Source organism: Anomaloglossus baeobatrachus, chromosome 1, assembly GCF_048569485.1.
Source record: "Anomaloglossus baeobatrachus isolate aAnoBae1 chromosome 1, aAnoBae1.hap1, whole genome shotgun sequence".
NCBI lineage: Eukaryota > Metazoa > Chordata > Amphibia > Anura > Aromobatidae > Anomaloglossus > Anomaloglossus baeobatrachus.
This window is the reverse complement of record NC_134353.1, coordinates 484,517,715-484,538,659: the sequence shown is the minus strand read 5'-3', so window position 1 is coordinate 484,538,659 and position 20,945 is coordinate 484,517,715.

The window sequence follows — 20,945 nt, the reverse complement described above, 5'->3', positions numbered from 1 at the left end:
CTTTTGCAGTAATGCAGTGCCATATTTTCCCTTGTACATTTTTGGCTTTTTCGGTGCGACTGTATGCATTTATAGTTACTATGTTTTTTCAGTTAGCACCTGTTCACATTTGTTGGATGTGCGGGTCAGTTTTTTGATATTTCTAGTGTATCTTTTTCTGACTGAGCACTCCGCCCTAAGACCTGGCTGTGTTCATAACCATTTTAGCAGGAGCCTAGCTGCCCATACATGGAGGTTTGTAGTCCAAATAGTGGCATTTTGCCCAGATACGGATGTTTTTAACCTAGATAGTGGCATTTAAGTTAGTTTTCCAGATTACAGAGATATAGCTTGCCGTTGATTTCTGGGCTTACTTGCATTGGCCAATACAAAAACTAAATATCTCTCTTTTGCAGTAATGCAGTGCCATATTTTCCCTTGTACATTTTTGGCTTTTTCAGTGTGCGACTGTATGCATTTATAGTTACTATGTTTTTTCACTTAGCACCTGTTCACATTTGTTGGATGTGCTGGTCAGTTTTTTGATATTCTTTGCCCAGTACTGGGAAAATAGTAGTATTCACTATCAAACAAATATCAAAGCAGCTTAGGAGACAGATGGATCATTCAATACGGTCAGATACAAATTTCATTGAATCCAATCTTCCCGTGAAATGTCCCCCATACCATTGGCTGCAACACAACCCCAAAGCATGATTGATCAACCCCATGCTTTATGGTTGGCGATATGTTCTTTTCCTGAAATTCTATGCCCTTTTTTCTCAATACATACCTGAGGCCAAAGAGTTCTATTCTAACCTCATCAATCCACAGGACTTGTTTCCAAAATGCATTGGGTTTGTTTTGAAGTTCTTTTTGATACGTCACCGCCTCTGCCTGAAGCTCACAGTGGCAAGTCATTATTCTATGGCAGTACGCTGTTAGTTCAGATGTAGCAGAATTAGAATTGTCGTGGGACCTCATGTGGATTACGTCGGACCTTGGTCTTTTGAAGTTAATAAAGTGATTAACCCTAGAACGCGCAAGCATAACAATCTACCATAGAAAACAAATGATCTAGCAGGCCTGCGAGGCCCCAGGTATGCGTTCTAAGGTTAAAGAGGGTGTTTTTGTTTATTTACTTTAACTTACAGATTAGTATTGGGGCGTTTCATAAATGACTCTCATTACTAATCTAGAGCTTAGTGGCAGCAATGAGCGGACATTAAACTCTTATTACCCTGATTGCCACTGCACCAGGGCAATCGGTAATAGCCTGGTAAAGTGCTGGGATTATTGTACTAATGGATGTGACAATTCTGGGCGTATGACATGCAGACAGTCGTAAATCGGAGTGCAATTCGCACCTTCTCTATGGATTTATTTGTGCACCTGTATTGAATCTGAAAATAAAACATATCTTTAAAATAGGAAAAAAACAAAGAATGTGCGACGAAATTTGTCTGTTCTGGCTGCTACTTTTAGGCTGGCGGCCCAATAATTATTGGTTTCTGGCCTGAGAATTCCAGCCCACAGCTATTGGCTTTATCATGGCTGGGTATCAAAAGGGGAGGGAGACCGCAGTCCATTTTTAAAAATTATTTATTGAAATAATTAAAAAAAGCCGCATGCGGTCCCTCTTGTTTTGATACAAAGCCAAGATAAGCGTACAGCTGGGGCTGCAGCCTGTAGCCATTTGCTTTATCTGTGCTGGGTATCAAAATATGGGCGACCCCACAACAATTTATTTCTTCATTTATTTTTACTGTACGATATAGATACACACAGGATCTGTGATTGGAAGCATCAGACATACTGTCACTCAGCGTGGGGGCGCGTCCAACTGCAGCCAATCACAGACACCGATGGGCGGGGGAGCAGTACATATGCAATGAAGGTAATGTGCGGCCCCGGAAGTGAATGAGTGTCCACTAGAGCAGTCTTAGGCGGGCTTTGCACACTACGATATCGCAGGTGCGATGTCGGTGGGGTCAAATCGAAAGTGACGCACATCCGGCGTCGCTGTCGACATCGTAGTGTGTAAAGCCTTTTACATACGATTAACGAGCGCAAAAGCGCCGTTATCGTATGATCGGTGTAGGGTCCGACATTTTCATAATGCCGCTGCTGCGATGGTACGATGTTGTTCCTCGTTCCTGCGGCAGCACACATCGCTGTGTGTGAAGCTGCTGGAGCGAGGAACATCTCCTACCTGTGTCCCGTCCGGCTATGCCGAAGGAAGGAGGTGGGCGGGATATTTACATCCCACGGATCTCCGCCCCTCCGCTTCTTATGGCTGCCTGCCGTGTGACGTCGCTATGACACATTGTTACCGATATCGCAACGTGCAAAGCCCGCCTTAGACTAGGTAAGTATAGCGCGCTTACTTTATTATTTTTTTCTTTATTTTTCTGTCTTTCCCGAGTGCAGGATCTGGATCATTAGCCGAAATTCCCTGAGAATTTTGGACCCTGGACCCAGCACTCCAGTAGCTTTGAACCCGCCCATCACTACTCTTGATCCCATGTCCATTGTAGGCACTTTTTTCTGGTGAGTTATTTTTATTTTTTTCTTTGAATTTATGTCCTTTTCGGTGAATTATTTTTGAATACAGTATAAGGACTTGTAAGCGTGGGGACGCTTGACGTTTGGGTTACGAGCTTATGTATTTAGGCCAAAACATGGACCAATATCTCACATTTATCATCATTTTACTGTATATCATTATCATTGCACAATTTTTTACAGGATGCAGCCAGGCCCTCCAGGGTGTCGGTCCTGTGTGCTAGTGCACTCAAATAGTGTTGGGCAGCCCGCCTGATCTAATAGAAGGGCATGATCAATAGGCCGTGAACCGGACACTGTGCATTCAACATATCTGTGTGATTGGTGCCCTATGTAAAACCCTATTAGTGTGCATGTTCAATACCAGCAGCAACCCCTTCCATAATTTGGTAGGTTACGAGTGGCTGTTCCATCGGTATTCCGCACCTGTGTTACCTGTACTTTTGGTGGGCCGGCTGGGTCCTGCGAGTGCATTTGTCATTTTGACCTGAGTTGGCTGGTGGCTTTTTTCTGGTGAGTTTTGTTTTTTGTTTTTTTTTTTTAAATTTATAGGCACTCTATTTAATGTATGACTACACAAACTTTTATGAAGTAACCATGTCACTTGATTGCAAGTTGCCTTTCCTGGGACCACTTTTGGTAGGCAAGAATCACTACATACCAGGAAAACCTATTTTGAAGATGCTCTGACCTGGCCATCACAAAGTCACTGTCAGTGGTTTTAATGTTATGGCTATTGCTTTCTGTAATGTAATTATTACATGGAAGACCATAGTTTATGTTCTGATTGTAACGTTGCTCAATAAGTCACATATTCATAGGTATCAGTTAATATTCTTCTGAGTATTATTCTCATGTTTAAGTTTTCACTCTTAGTTACTGCATATTTTATGAAATCTAGCTATGGGTCACCTTAATTTAAATGGTTTATTCATTGCTGCATAAGCATGCAGCAAGGGAGAAACACTACTGATTGATTGCATTGGGTTTATAGATTTCCCTTCACCTTTAGGCCTTTGGATAGTTAATGACCAAAGCCAATACTGTTTTAAAGTCATATGGAATGACTATGCAAAATTAGTTCATTATTTCACAGAGCTCCTTATGGTAGAGTGTCAAATAATTAACCTATTTGTTTCTAGGCTGTGAGAACTATCACGCTAGGAGACCTTTATAAATGCATATGCTTGAAGAAAGTTGTACTGAGCTGTCTCAGACCGACAGCTGCTTCAAAAAGGAGGAAGTCAGCATTTTATCATTCAAGTTGTTATTGTAACACACAGTCAGTTAACATCTATCAGGCCCGTTTCACACATCAGTGAAAAACACAGACGTTCTTCACTGACGTGTAAAACAAGCACATGTGGGTTTTTCCATGTGCAATCCGTGATACGTGATCCGTTATCCGTGATTGCACATGGACGTATGCTCACCTGTCTCGTTCCTGCTCTCTATGGTGCTGAAGTCTCCAGCTCTGTAGTGTCCGGCCACTGCTCCCTGCAGCTACTTCCGGGTTGGCTCTGACTGCATTCAAGAAAATTCATGAGCCGGCCAGGAAGCTGCAGAAAGCAGAGGCTGCACAGAGCATCGCTGGAGAAGGTGAGTTGAAAATGTTTATTATTTTAAATGTCCCTGTTTTTCTGGTGTGTGTTTCACAGATCACACCACTGCGTGGTCCGTGGGACATCAGTGATGCCAGAAAAAAATGGACATGTCTCCGTGCGGCAATCACGGAAATGCGTGTATGCCACACGGAGACACGGTCAGTGAAAAATCACTGATGTGTGAGCAGAACCATGATTATAATGGGTCTGCGTATGTCAGTGATTCTGGTACGTATAAAAAAAAGCACAAACGTACCAAAATCACTGACGTCTGAAACAGGTCTTACACCCATATAAATACTTAAATCAGTTTCCCGAAATCATGCATTAAACATTTTTATACTATTCAAAAATAAAAATAACCTTTAGATTTATAGTTTATGGCATGGGTGATACTGCAAAATTGACCAGTTCATCCAAACTAATGACACATCTATATAAGCTGGCTTTATAATCTAAGAATTAGCAAAAAAATAGAATTGCAGAACCTACATATAAAAATAGGTCAAGATTTTATATAATAATATTTATTCATTTATATAGGGCTGTTAATTCCACAGTGCCTTACATACAATGGCAACACTGACCCCCATTGGGACTCACAATCTAGGTTCCCTATGAGTATGTTTTTGGAGTGTGGGAGGAAACCCACGGAAACACGGGGAGAACATACAAACTCCTTGCAGATGGTATTCTTGGTGGGATTTGAACCCAGGACCCCAGCACTCCAAAACTGCACTGCTAACCACTGAGCCACTGTGCTGCCCCATGTTTGCTAGCAGATTTTAGCTCTATATCTCAATTCATGAAAAACCTTTGAATGGTACATAAATATTATAAACATTATATCAAATTTGGGAATCAATGGATACATTTACATTTCAAACCTTGTTCGGCAACACAATACTAAAAAATAGGTTATCTTGAGGAATTCAAGAGGTTTTCCAGATGATAAACTTTATTCATAAAAAGAGCTCGAAGCAGTTAAAAATAGTAGAAATAAATAATATTCCTCCTCAGTGATCTTTCTGAGGGTCTTCTCTGGTACTCACTTGGTCCCTGCTGGTCTGAACTCTTCACAGTCCTCTCTGTATTCTTCCTGGCCTCATCCTAGAAACACTAAAAATGTTCAGCTCAACTGTGACTCTGCGGGGATTGTGAGTGTTAGTATTATTTCTTTTATTATATTTGCCACTCTGAGCCTTTTTAGGAATACATTTTAGTAAGTCAATATAATATTATGTCAAACTAATTATTCATATTTAAATATTTAGATACATTTTTAGAGATTTTTACAACTAAAGGAATAAAGAGCAACATACTATTTTGTTAAATAATAATTAAAATATAGAACATTTCAAATTCTTGTATTATTCTTTTACAGTATTATGTATTCTTAGCAATTGTATATTTTACGTACATTAAATGTTTGCACTTATGTTTTGTGTATATTTAACTGCATTTTTTGCTGTTTCTATTTTTATTAAGTTTCAAGGGTCAGTTTGCTTTCAAATTGTAAAAAGATTTTTGTTTAATTTGCAAGTCATTTACTCTGTGCAGTTCATACATTTATTATACACTAAGGAGGGAATTTCAGAAATACACTGTATTTCATCCACAAATCTTGAAACTGTAGTGCACTGAAGTAAGGTGCAACAAAATTTACTGCTTTTTTCGGGCTGCCTGTGAGCTAGAAAAATAAATCTAATTAATTTCAGCTATATTGTAACTTTTTTTCTTATTAGAGCTTTTGTATGACATACTAGTCATTTTGGAAACAGATTCTGAATATAGAGGTTTCAAACAGAAAGAAGTAAATGAGGCTATGATATACTGACAAGCAAAAGGGTAACAATATTTTGAACTTTTGACTTCCAGGCTTCATATGTCACCATACACTACGGCTTTGAGCGTTGGGCTATGTGCCCATGGGACATTGTACACGCGGATATATCCGCAGGTATGTCCGCAGGTTTACCGCAGCTGCTCCCCGTAATCCGCAGCTATCCATTGCTCAAGATTCCAGCGAAATATCTGCGGTAAATCTGTGGACATTCATGCGACTTACCTGCGGAAGTCCCAGCCTCGATCTCCATAGTGGAGGAGTGGGAATTCTGCAGATATTTCCGCAGGAATAATTGACATGCAGTTACGTGCGGCTGTGGGACATCCACAGCATATTCTGCATCCGCACATACCGCAGCCTGGACACAGACACTCCCCATATTCCATAGGATAACATGGGGAGTGTCTGTACTCGATGAAACCTGCGAAGTTATCTAGAAAATGCAGATAAAACCGCAGGTTTTCTGCGGGTACATTTTCCCGTGGGCACATAGCCTAAAGCGGGCTTTACATGCAACGACATCGCTAAAGAGATGTTGTTAGGGTCACGGAATTCCTGACGCACATCTGGCCTCGTTAGTGACGTCTTTGCGCGTGAAACGCACGAACGACCATTAACAATCAAAAAAACTCACCATATCGTTGATCGTTGTCCAGTCATTATAATCCCGATTATCGTTGCTGCTGCAGGTACGATATTGTTCGTCATTCCTGAGGCAGCACACATCGCTATGTGTGACAACACAGGAATGGAACATCGCTGTACCTGCGGACGCCCGCAATAAGAAAGGAAGGAGGTGGGCAGGATGTTCGGCCCGGTCATCTCCGCCCCTCCGCTTCTATTGGGCGGCCGCTTAGTGATGCCGCTGTGAAGCCCAACGAACCACCCCCTTAGAAAGGAGGCAGTTCGCCAGCAACAGCGACATCGCTAAGCAGGTAAGTACGTGTGACGGGGGTAAGCGATAATGTGCGCCACGGGCAGCAATTTGCCCGTGACGCACAACCGACGGGGGCGGATGCTTTCACCAGCGACATCGCTAGCGATGTCGCTGTGTGCAAAGCCCACTTTAGACTACCTTAATTTTATAGGCAAAAAGCTTGGCTATCTCATACATAAATTTGGCTTGCAATTATTTAGCATATGATTAGATTCTTGTCAAGTCATTGTTACTGTTTTGCTCCTTGTGTTTCAAAAATCTTTTTCTTTATGAATACTACAAATTACAATATATTCTTACATTCACTAATAGCTCCATGTGTTATTGGGTTGATTCTCAAGTGAAAAGTCACTGGTTTTAAAGAGCAGCAGCCATGAAGATTTCTCAAGCAAAGAAAAACAGCATCATCCAGCTTATCAACAGCAATCTCTCGGCCAAGAAAATTTCCAAACTGCATCATGTAAGTGCCATGACAGTTTGAGTTATGTGAAATGAAGTCCATCCATCCATTCAAAAACCAAGAGGTGGATGTCCAAGCAAAATATCAGAGTCAACAAGTCACCTCATCAGAAGGTCTATCTGTTCTGGCACATCAAACATGGCTTCATAATAGTGAGATCACTGATGTCCATTTAAGCACCGTGTGATGCACATTACATAAGTCTGGAATAGTGGCCGGAAAAAAGGTGAAGAAGCCTTGTCTTTAATATTGTCATAAGAGGCATTGGCTCGAGTTTGCCAAAAAGTACGAAAAGTGGATAGTAGTAGATTGGAAAGGAGTGATTTGTAGCTATGAGACCAAAGTCAATAGACTAAAGGCCACTTTACACACAGAGATAAAGCTTTGGCAGATCTGTGGTTGCAGTGAAATCATGGACATATTGTTCCATTTGTACACAGCCACAAACCTGTCACTGATTGTCCACAATTTCACTGCAACCACAGATCTGCCGCAAATTTATCTCTGTGTGTAAAGTGGCCTTAAGCTTTCATGGATGGGTGCAAAGGAGTCCAGAAGAAACAAGTGGAAAAGGAGCTAACAGATCGAGAAATTGAAGAAGCTGTTAAGTTTGGTGGAAGAAGCCTGATGATTAGAGATGAGCCACCACCTTAGTGTTTGAGTTCGATTCGGTTCATCGAACGGTGGGTGTGTTTGTTGAACGTTCGACGAACGTTCGAAGAACACCTTCGAACCCCATTGAAAACAATGGCAGGCAAATACAAACACATAGAAAACACCTTCTAAGTTGTCCAAAAGGTGACAAACAACTCAGAAGACACCAAAAACACATGTAAAAGTGACAAGTACATATACTCATGCTGAAAGAAAAGAGCTGGATGAGTAAAAGGAGGAGGAGACACAGATGTAGTAGTATCTCCAAATGAACATCGATGTCATGACTGTGCAACTGGAGCCTTGCTCATTTTTGCGTTCCAATCTGGAAAATGGCCTGAGCTCGCCACCTACGCCTTGGGGATCTTGTCGTGTCCCGCAGCCAGCGTTCTCTGGTGTTCGGGCTCACATTGGGGTACCCAATTACACTAGCCACTAACCATCTTTTCAGTCAGTTAGGACCACTCTTCCCTCTAAAGACCCACTGACTCTTTTCTCACTGAAGGATTTGTAAGATCTCACCAGGGAATAGCCTCCCTTTTTCCGAACCGCTTTTCGTGTCTGAAAAAATAACCGGATTCGGCCCAGAAGACCACACCAAATTAATTTTACTGGGCTTTTTCTTCACTACGCCTCTCACAGACGCAGTGTACTTCTCCTCAGGGACCTTCCTCACCAACTGATTTTAACCGCTCTTTTTCAAACCAGACTCCTCCCCCTCACAGTTCGGGATCACCAGGGAAACAGCCCACACACTGTGGCCACCTAGTAGCCATTTGAATATATTACATTACACTATAACATAGACTTTAGATATTATATTACACTATAACATAGACTTTACATATTACATTACACTATAACATGGACTTGACATATTACACATTTTACATATATATCATATACACAGGTTCGGGGTGAATGAGCCTTACACCCCCTTACAGTCGCATACAAAATCACCGCTTCCCTGAGAAACTCTGTGTGTGACAGGGCGCATTACACCACAGATACTTGGACCAGTAAGCATGGACAGGGGCATTACATGTCGCTGACTGGGCACTGGGTAACTATGGTGAGAGATGGAGAAGGGTCTGCTGTACAAATCTTGCCGTCCCCACGAGTTGTGCGTCAATCCTCTGTATGTAAAAGTTCCTCTACTGCTTCTGCCTCCTCCACCCCGTCTCTGTCCTCCAACTCCGCCCAAAGTCTGTCTGGTAAGACCACCCGCGTTGTAACTGCGCACAAGGAATCCCGCACACCTCCTTACTATGGTGGAAGCAGAGCTCAACGGCATCAGGTGGTCGACTCTTTACTTTGAAATGTATGGGAAATGTGAGTCACACCGCTGAGGAGTTGTGGACGGTCAGCTCTGGAGGCCGAGTTTCATCAATGGTTGTCTCCACTCAACCTGCAGCCAAGGAAGGCCCTGTACGACAATGCTGCAGTGCGGCCCTTCGCCGGGGCAATGTGACACACATGCCTTGTATGGCTCACGTGTTGAACCTGGTTGTCCAGCAATTTTTAAACCACTATCCCGGCCTACATAGGCTTCTGCAGAGGGCATGTTCGCTATGTGCTAACTTCTGCCATTCACACTCCGCAGCTCAACAACTTGCATCGCTCCAAAAGTCTTTTGGCCTGCCGATTCATCGGCTGAAATGTGATGTGCTGACATGCAGGAATTCGAATCTGCACATGTTGCAGCGACTGTGGCAGCACCGACAAGCCCTGCTGCAATACGTTATGACGTATAGCCTGGGCCAACGAGATCCAGAGGATGCTGGAGCACACTATAAACAGTATTCGGAGTCAGGTGGTGGGACAAGAGGAAGAGGAGGAAGTACAGGAGGAGTGATATGTGGAAGGAATGACAAGATCTCCAAGGTCCAGACGGTCAGCAGCACCAAGGCGTCAGGCATGCCACGGTGGGGGAGAGGGATTAACAAGGGTAGCAGCCAAACTGTTGAGGCTTGTGCAGGAGCCCAGGAAGAAATGGATGACTGTCACGATCGGGGGGTAACAAGCGGGAGTCACACCCCTCCTTTATACCTCCCGACCAACAGACAGAACACGTGAAGCGCTCTCTAGCGCCCCTCTTATAGTCAGGCCAATTATGGAATCACCCGACAATAAGCAAGGAGGCCGCTATTCTACTGTGCCGATGCTTGAAGGGCTCCCGGTGAGAGTAGGGTATATATTCCCCCGACCTCCGCGGACGGAATATATAAAAACCTCTCCAAATCTCACTGGCCGCCCCACAAGGATCCTTGGCACAAACTCGCTGCCACCAACTGATTTACGGTAACTATTAACCGAGCACACAGACATGGGATTCAAGATCGAGATAACAGAACAGTCCAAGATTAATTATATAATTTACTCAGCATAAGCCACACTAGAAACTACAATATATACAATAGGGTATCTACAGAATATACAATTAGGTCAGAGTACATTTACAGGCAAGGTATGGATTACAAACAGGCATACAATTCAAGCAGTTACCTTGTGCGTCTGGCCACAGGGGGGTGCTGTTAGACCAGGTTTCCAGGAACTTTCCCACAGGTGTATCCACACGTGACCCCCGGGAAAAAAACAAGCCAAAATTTCTGAACTGTGGTTATCAACCTGGCCGAATCCCTGTCCCCTCCTACCTTCGTGACCTCAGAGGGAAGCACTGCCACTCCCCTGGCTGAAGTCCAACAGAATATCCCAAAAGGGACTATTACCCGCAACTCCGGACTGGAAGGTCTGATCGGGACGGTTCTGGTGTCATCAGATCCGCCCGGGTCCCCTCTGCATTTTGAGTCAAAGCACGACTCATCTACCGGACTCCTACTAGCAGTTCTCTATATCTCGCCGCCCCAGGACGCAACATAGTCTTCGAGGATATGCAGAGATGCGGCTCGAAGTCCCGATTCCAACGATGTAGGGGGTGTATGGCTGAGACGCACGGTAATATCATAACTGTGAATGATATTACGGAGCCAGCAATATGCTCTCCTGCTGTGACTAGCTTCCTTTTGGTTTTGCTAGGTCCCTGTCCACTCTCTTTGATGAATCGACACAACCCCCCAGGGGGTCTTCCTCTCCCTTTGTTGTAAAGGCCTGACAGGACACCTAATCTCCATATCATAGGATCTTGCTTTTGGATGTGTACTGGGATTTGACACCTTTCCAGATGTTGGGCATCTGAGAAGGATCTCGGTGTGTGAAGGGAGAAGGGAGGGGGTGCCACCAGGGAGCAATGAGAGAAATTATGACTTTACATCATAATTCCTCTTCATATCCCAGGATTTACCTCACACCTCCCCCCTTTTGAGAGTGCTAGGGGGCAGCACACTCCGGTGTTCCTCCGGGCACCCGTCCGTGACCTCTCCTTGTCGGGACAGCCCGTCTGCGTTACCATGGTCACGGCCCTTCTTGTGGAGAATGGTGAAGTTGTTCTGCTGGAGCGCAAGGCTCCACTGGAACAACCTCCCATTCGTCCCGGAGACGGTGTGTAACCAGCTGAGGGGGTTGTGGTCCGTTTCCACGATGAAACGGCACCCATACAGATAGGGTTGCAGACGCTGCAGAGCCCACACTATGGCTAGGCATTCCTTTTCCATCGGGGAGTAGGCCATCTCCCTCAGCAACAGCTTCCTGCTCAGATACAAGACTGGGTGCTTCTGGCTCGCAGAGTCCACCTGGCTGAGCACCGCACCGAGGCCGAAGTCACTGGCATCGGTTTGTACTACAAACGGCCGCACAAAGTCGGCTGCCTGTAGTACTGGTGGGTAGGACAGGGCACCCTTTAGGGCCCGGAAGGCTGTCTCGCAGTCCACTGTCCAATCGACTGCAGAGGGCAGCTTCTTCTTGGTGAGGTCCATCAGGGGCTTCGCCAGGTTACTATAGTGTGGAACAAACCTCCTATAGTACCCGGCGGTCCCCAAGAAGGACATCACCTGCTTCTTGGTCCTGGGGGTGGGCCAGGACGTGATGACCTCCACTTTCTCAGCCTCTGGCTTCAGAGCTCCCCCGCCTACCCGGTGACCCAGGTACTGAACCTCGCTCATGGCCAGCTGACACTTCCCCGGCTTTATGGTCAAACCTGCCTGGTGGATCCGCCTGAGCACCTGTGCTAGATGCTCTAGGTGATCCTCCCAGGTGAGACTGAAAACGGCAATGTCATCCAGGTACGCGGCCGCGTACCCTTCAAGTCCCTTGAGCAGGGTGTTGACCATCCGCTGGAAAGTGGCAGGGGCATTCTTCATTCTGAATGGCATCACCGTGGACTCGTACAGTCCAAATGGGGTAATAAAGGCTGAGGGTTCCCTGGCCTTGCGAGTCAGGGGAATCTGCCAATAGCCCCGGCTCAGATCCATGATGGTCAGGTACTGAGCCCCGGCCAACTGATCGAGCAGGTCATCAATGCGTGGCATTGGGTACGCATCAGCGACCGTGACAGCATTGAACCCCCTGTAGTCTACGTAGAACCGAGTGGTTCGGTCCTTCTTAGGGACGAGGATTACAGGCGAGGCCCAAGCGCTGTTGGATGCCTGGATCACCCCCAGCTTCAGCATCTCGTTAATCTCCTGGCGCATGTGTTGCTGCACCTCCAGGGAGACCCGATATGCTGAACGCCGGATCATCACTCCCTTACATCATGCATAGATAACACATCAACATTGTCGGGGGGTATGTCCGTACTGGCTGAAAGATCACCCCTTGGGGATTCGGGGGCCTCAAACTGGGAGGTTATCCACCCCAAATCTGTCCTAAGTAACACTTTGGCGGGAATCCGATCAGTTATCCCCACCTCCCTCACCCCTCATCCTGTGCCCCAGTCCAAATAAATGTTGCCGATGGACAGCGCCGGGTCAATGCCTCCAATCCCGGAGACAGCAAGGGTTTTTCCGGGTACCAAGTCTTGGGGGGACACCATCTCAGGCCGTCCCAGAGTCACCTCAGCAGCGCAGTCTCGCAGTCCCATGGCCATAGATCAGCCGACGGTGACAGGTTGGAAGTTGTCCAGGGACCTACCACCACCCCCACCCACACAGCACACTGTGGGTGGTTTTTGGGCTGGGGCTGGGGCCTTGGGGCGCTGAGGGCACATGACCTTGAAGTGTCCGGGTTGGTTGCACTGGTGGCACTGCCTTGGTTCTCCCACGGACCTGGAGAGGAGAGTGGAGGGACACCCCCTGCGGTCTAGGGGCAGGTGGGGCAGTCGCAGAATTCATCTTACCCCCTCTCCAGGTGCTGCTGGCGGCCGCTCTCCTGGCCTCAGGGTCCCGATTGTTGGTGTAGTCATCTGCCAGGGCAGCTGTAGCCGTGGACCCCTTTGGCTTCTGGTCTCAGATGAACTGGCGGAGATCCTCAGGGCAGTTCCACAAGAGTTGCTCCGTGATGAACAAGTCCAGGATCTCCGGTCCGGTGTTACGCTGCAGGCCTTGTGTCCAGTGATCGGCAGCTCGGGCAAGTGCCTGCCGGTGGTCAGCCCAGGAGTCCTTTGGTCCCTTCTGTAGGCTCCGGAACTTTTTGCGGTAGGACTCCGGAGTGAGGTTGTACTGTTGGATCAGGGCCCGCTTGATGGTGTCATAGTCCTGATCTGTCTCAGCAGGCAAGTCCCCAAGGATATCCAGGGCCTTACCCCTTAAACGGGGGGTCAGGTACAGTGCCTACAAGTAGTATTCAACCCCCTGCTGATTTAGCAGGTTTGATAAGATGCAAATAAGTTAGAGCCTGCAAACTTCAAACAAGAGCAGGATTTATTAACAGATGCATAAATCTTACAAACCAACAAGGTATGTTGCTCAGTTAAATTTTAATAAATTTTCAACATAAAAGTGTGGGTCAATTATTATTCAACCCCTAGGTTTAATATTTTGTGGAATAACCCTTGTTTGCAATTACAGCTAATAATCATCTTTTATAAGACCTGATCAGGCCGGCACAGATCTCTGGAGTTATCTTGGCCCACTCCTCCATGCAGATCTTCTCCAAGTTATCTAGGTTCTTTGGGTGTCTCATGTGGACTTTAATCTTGAGCTCCTTCCACAAGTTTTCAATTGGGTTAAGGTCAGGAGACTGACTAGGCCACTGCAACACCTTGATTTTTTCCCTCTTGAACCAGGCCTTGGTTTTCTTGGATGTGTGCTTTGGGTCGTTGTCTTGTTGGAAGATGAAATGACGACCCATCTTAAGATCCTTGATGGAGGAGCGGAGGTTCTTGGCCAAAATCTCCATCTTCCCATGGATGCGGACCAGATGGCCAGGCCCCTTGGCTGAGAAACAGCCCCACAGCATGATGCTGCCACCACCATGCTTGACTGTAGGGATGGTATTCTTGGGGTCGTATGCAGTGCCATCCAGTCTCGAAACGTCACGTGTGTGGTTCGCACCAAAGATCTCGATCTTGGTCTCATCAGACCAGAGAACCTTCAACCAGTCTGTCTCAGAGTCCTCCAAGTGATCATGAGCAAACTGTAGACGAGTCTTGACATGACGCTTTGAAAGTAAAGGTACCTTACGGGCTCATCTGGAACGGAAACCATTGCGGTGGAGTACGTTACTTATGGTATTGACTGAAACCAATGTCCCCACTGCCATGAGATCTTCCCGGAGCTCCTTCCTTGTTGTCCTTGGGTTAGCCTTGACTCATCGGACAAGCCTGGCCTCGGCACGGGTGGAAACTTTCAAAAGCTGTCCAGGCCGTGGAAGGCTAACAGTAGTTCCATAAGCCTTCCACTTCCGGATGATGCTCCCAACAGTGGAGACAGGTAGGCCCAACTCCTTGGAAAGGGTTTTGTACCTCTTGCCAGCCTTGTGACCCTCCAGATGTCTCAGATGGCCTTGGAATGCTCCTTTGTCTTTCCCATGTTGACCAAGTATGAGTGCTGTTCACAAGTTTGGGGAGGGTCATAATTAGTCAAAAAAGGCTGGAAAAAGAGATAATTATTAATCCAAACATGTGAAGCTCATTGTTCTTTGTGCCTGAAATACTTCTTAATACTTTAGGGGAACCAAACAGAATTCTTGTGGTTTGAGGGGTTGAATAATAAATGACCCTCTGAATAAACTTTTCACAATTTAAAAAAAAAATAAAAAAAGAAATAACATTCTTTTTTGCTGCAGTGCATTTCACACTTCCAGGCTGATCTACAGTCCAAATGTCACAATGCCAAGGTAATTCCGAATGCGTAAACCTGCTAAAGCTGCAGGGGGTTGAATACTACTTGTAGGCACTGTATATGGCCCACTGGTCCTTGTCCAGATGGTGCTGCCGGCAAGTCCGTTCAAAGGCAGTCAGAAAAGAGTCCAAGTCTCCATCCTTCTCCAGCACTGGGAAGTCCTCAACACGGACCTTTGGAAGTTTGGTGTCTCGAAGGTCACGGATGGCTGATGAGGGCCGGAGCTGAGCTAGCTGCAGCTGGTGGTCATGCTTTGCCTGGCGCTCTCGCTCTACAGCCTCACGCGCTGCCTTGCACTCTGCCATAAGGTCCTTGTAGCCCTCCCGGGCTCCAGCCTGGAGTATTGCCATAGCCAGTTGTAGCAGGGCATCCGAGTTTGCCAGGCTCGGAGGATTGGCAAGTGGTAATCTGCGGCATGCTGCAGAGCCAGGTGATTCACTGTCCATTTCAGAGCGGAGGACTGGCATCTGGTTCCCTGAGGACATTTGGGTGAGCTGCTCCTCATCTTGTCCTTGAGTGTCAGGTTGTGCGATGTCCTCTGCAGAGCTGTTCTCTGGCATCAGGCTCTTGGAGGGCTCGTGGACAACCTCCTCATCACAGTCCGCAACACCGTCCTCCATCTCCTCGCCTCTGGCCAGATCATCGGCCAGTTCTTTAGCTTTTCAGCCCCTGATGCTCTCTGCTATTCTTGCGGACTTTGGTCACTGACACAAAACTGCCACCTGATGCACCCACACACCTTACAGTATCTGCACTCTGACATTCTAGTGTTGGTCTGGTCTGAAGACCCCAGCAGCCACAGCTGCTGGCAGTCTTTAGTGTCTGGGAGTATGGGTCTCACACACACACACTATTATCTCGATCCCACCGCTTGTCACCAATATGTCACGATCGGGGGGTAACAAGCGGAAGTCACACCTCTCCTTTATACCTCCCGACCGACAGACAGACAGACAGAGCCCGTGATGCGCTCTCTAGTACCCCTCTTATAGTCAGGCCAATTATGGAATCGCCCAACAATAAGCAAGGAGGCCGCTATTCTACTGTGCCGATGCTTGAAGGGCTCCCGGTGAGAGTAGGGTATATATTCCCCCGACCTCCGCGGATGGAATATATAAAAACCTCCTCAAATCTCACTGGCCGCCACACAATGATCCTTGGCACAAACTCGCTGCCACCAACTGATTTACGGTAACTATTAACCAAGCACACAGACTTGGGATTCAAGATCAAGATAACAGAACAGCCCAAGATTAATTATATAATTTAATCGGCCTAAGCCACACTAGAAACTACAATATATACAATAGGGAATCTACAGAATATACAGTTAGGTCAGAATACATTTACAGGCAAGGTATCGATTACAAACAGGCATACAATTCAAGCAGTTACCTTGTGCGTCTGGCCACAGGGGGGTGCTGTTAGACCAGGTTTCCAGGAACTTTCCCACAGGTGTATCCACACGTGACCCCTGGCAAAAGAACAAGCCAAAATTTCTGAACTGTGGTTATCAACCTGGCCGAATCCCTGTCCCCTCCTACCTTCGTGACCTCAGAGGGAAGCACTGCCACTCCCCTGGCTGGAGTCCAACATAATATCCCAAAAGGGACTATTACCCGCAACTCCAGACTGGGAGGTCCGATCGGGATGGTACTGGTGTCATCAGATCCGCCCGGGTCCCCTCTGAATTTTGAGTCCAAGCACGACTTATCTACCTCGCCACCCCAGGGCGCAACATAGACTTTGAGGATTTACAGAGATGTGACTCGAAGTCCCGATTCTAACGATGTAGGGGGTGTATGGCTGAGACGCACAGTAATATCATAACTGTGTATGATATTACAGAGCCAGCAATATGCTCTCCTGCTGTGACTAGCTTCCTTTTGGCTTCGCTAAGTCCCTGTCCACTCTCTTTGATGAATGGACACAACCCCCCACGGGGTCTTCCTCTCCCTTTGTGGTAAAGGCCTGACAGGACACCTAATCTCCATATCATAAGAAATTGCTTTTGGATATGTACTGGGATTTGACACCTTTCCAGACGTTGGGCATCTGAGAAGGATCTCGGTGTGTGAAGGGAGAAGGGAGGGGGTGCTGCCAGGGAGTGATGAGAGAAATTATGACTAGACATCATAATTCCTCTTCATATCTCAGGATTTACCTCACAATGACGAACTGGTGATGGGCATGGAAGACTCAGCAGATGAGGGACACCTTGATCACATTTCTGTTGTGCGAAGTTGGGGGGAGAGGGCAGAGGAAGGAAGCATGATCCTCACCTCGCCGCCACCAACACAGCAAGGACTTGTTCCTTCTGGATGTGCAAGACACATGAGCGCCTTTTTGCTGCACTACCTACAACATGACCCTCGGATTGTCAGAATTCAAAGTAATGCTGACTACTGGGTTGCCACACTCTTAGATCCCCGGTACAAGACAGAATTTGGCAACATAATTCCTGCTATAGAAAAGGATGCACGTATGCAGGAGTATCAGCAGAAGCGGCTGTTACAGAATCTTAGATTGGCTTTTCCAATAAACACCAGTGGTGCACAGAATGAATCTCACAGCTTTGTCATGGCTAGAAGGAAATGGTCTTTTACTTGTCCACATCTGAGGGACCGAGGGCTGGCTTCTGTGCTGAGATGACATTGAGTAGGGTGTCCCTGCAGAGTAGCAAATTTGGTCATCTACAAAATGAGTGGAAAAAGACAAGATGCTGGTGGAAAGGGGAACAGGAGTGTTGGAAAGGCAAAAAAGTTTGTGTCTGTGGGGTAGGTGGTAAAGCAACAGTAACATCTGCTGAAGAAAGACCATCTTCCAGCCAAAATAAGATGTCTACTTATTTCCGTGGACAATCTGATATGATTCCTTTATGGACACGACCATCGCTACCAAATGTAGATGAGGCACCAAAAGAGCAGGTGTTTCAATGGATCTCAAGTGCTCCATCAAGTGGCCTCTTGTCCACCTCAACTTCAATATCCCAAAGACTCCATTCCTCTGTGGTGTCACCCCAATCGCACTTGCTTCCTACCAGCTCTCAAGTCTCCACCCACCCTGCTGAGTATGGGGTAACAGAGATGGTTGAGTCTGCAGAGCTGTTCAGTCACACTATAGCCTGGGAATCAGAGGTCTGCTCCAAAGCTGCAGTGAGTCCAGACAAGGAAATGATGTGCACTGATGCCCAGAAGCTTTGTGAGTCGGATCCAGGCCCAGATGAAGAAGGTTCTGAGCATAATGTAGACCCTCATTCAGAAACTCCTCCTGCTGGAGATAATGAGCAACATGCTACATAGTTACATTGTTAGTTACATAGGTTAAAAAAAGACCTAAGTCCATCTAGTTCTGATGAGACTCAGATACCTGATTGGAACGACAACTTTACTATTCGGTCAGGGCAGGAACAGGTTAGCTCTGTGGACGAGGGGAGTGAGAATACACAGGGTGATGATGAGGTTGGAGATCCCACTTACTGTCAACCCACAGTCAGCCAGTCGATGAGGTCAGCAGAGCAGGTGGAGGAGGATGCTACTGACGATGAGGTTTGGTTGTGCCTTCCTGGACAGAGACAGAGAACTGGAAGCACGTCAACAACTGCATCCTCAGCCACAACTCTGCCTCTGAGCAGAAGATGTGGTGGCTCTGCAGGTCGCATGGGCTCTAAGCTTTGCCTAACCTGGGCCTTTTTTGACATCGCAAAGGATCACTGAACTCATGTCATCTGTAAGATTTGTCACCAATCTCTAAGTAGAGGCCAAAAACTCACTAGTTTGAGTACTTCGTCCATGAACCGTCACATAGATATGATATGATAGGGTGAGGGTGTATTGATGACCTTTATCCACTGTGAATGCAAGATGCTTATTTGCCGTTCATTATATGCATTGTTATTCACTTGTAAAAGGGTAAGAGTGTATAAATGACCTTTATTCACTGTAAATGCAAAAGACTTATTTACTGTCTATTGTATGCATTGTTGCTGACCAGTGACCACCCACAAGGGGCCGCTGTTTTGCATCTGCCTTTGACTGTTTGGTCACTATAGCAACAGGAAAATGGTCTTCGGCTGTGGACTTGGAAACTGGAGGAGGTGCTGTATGTGAGCTGAAGGAAAAGCGAAAAGTCTGTGTAACAGAAAGGATCCACCACAGAAACGCTTAGGTGGATTGTGAAGAGACTTGTGTTAGAGTTTGGTGAGGAGGACCGTAACGCGTGTGAGCAGCATCCTGTGTCGGAGACCGCCATTCTTCAGTGGCTGGCTATATTGATCACCGTAAGAGGATCTTCAAGTCTCTATTTATGGCAGCTGGACACCACAGTACCCGGGTACGGTAGGCTGGGCCCAGAAGTGCGTGCACGCAACCCTTTGTTTTGGTGCAAAAACACATATCTGTTCTGCTTAGGCTGATTATATAGGCAATAAGACTTGCTGACTCTGTTCTGTCAGTTTGTCAGTTACAGTTAAAATCTTAAAGGGACAGCACCACATGTTTGCATTGAATGTTGCTGTAGAAGATTTCCAGGACTGTGTTGCTGAGCTGTGTGGTTTGCCTTCCCACTGTTATCATCTGCCTTATCTGGGAGGCTTCAGCAAATAAGGGTATTCAGGGGGTTTATGGGTTTTGTCTATGTTTAGGTAGATATTTTGTAAGCTCTTGTGCTGCGCCACTAGTAGGTCGTGTTCGCACACACACACACACACACACACACACACACACACACACAATTACTCCTGCTACCCAGAGGGATTACCAGGTATTAGGCGACTGTTTAGACAGTCCCTTGGTTAGGCAAAAGTTGGTGAGAAGGTGTGATAAATCGCCATTACGACTGGTGCAGCATAGGGGTGTAGGCTTTTGGCCTTGTGAATAGATTGTTCTATTCCTTCTGTTTTATGCGTGTTTTTTTTTTTTTGTTTTGCTAAAGTAAAACAATCATTTATCTACTCAACTGCCTAGAGTCCTTTTCCTGGTCCATAGTTTAGCTGTATACTGTGGAGCCCACCCTGTACACGACTTTCAATAAAGTATAAGTCGCAGTAGGAAGCTCACTGTGCTACAATGTGGCCGAGCGGGGCAGGCCAACCACCGTCTGCCATGTAAAGTGCATCTGCGTGCTTTTCAACCTCTATGACTGTGGGGACAGCTATCACACATGCTTTTGGACGCAGACATTCCACCTCTTTACCCGCAACAGGCAGTGTGATTGGCAGGTTGTCAGTTGTTTTAGAAGTGGAAACAGCTGCTGGTATTTAGCTCTCTCAGGCATCGAAAGCACCACCTTCGGATGAAGGCAACATTATATCTCCGCCTGCACCTTTCTCACAGATTGCCTGGGCTAGCTGCAGTTAAAAATTGGCTACTAGAGATAGAGAGGTGGGGTAGCTTTCTTGACAGCAGTGGTACGCCACTGACTATCACACACTGATACTATGTCCAAAGGAATTGCCTGGACTTTTTGTAGTTAAAATATGGCTATAGAGATGGAGACAGGTGGTGTATCTTACTTTACAAGACTGCTACACCGCTGACTATCACACACTGATACTATGCCCAAAGGAATTGCCTGGACTTTTTGCAGTTAAAAATTGGCTACTACAGATGGAGAGGTGGGGTAGCTTTGACAGCAGTGGTACGCCACTGACTATCACACACTGATACTATGCCCAAGGGATTGCCTGGACTTTCTGCAGTTAAAAATTGGCTACTACAGATGGAGA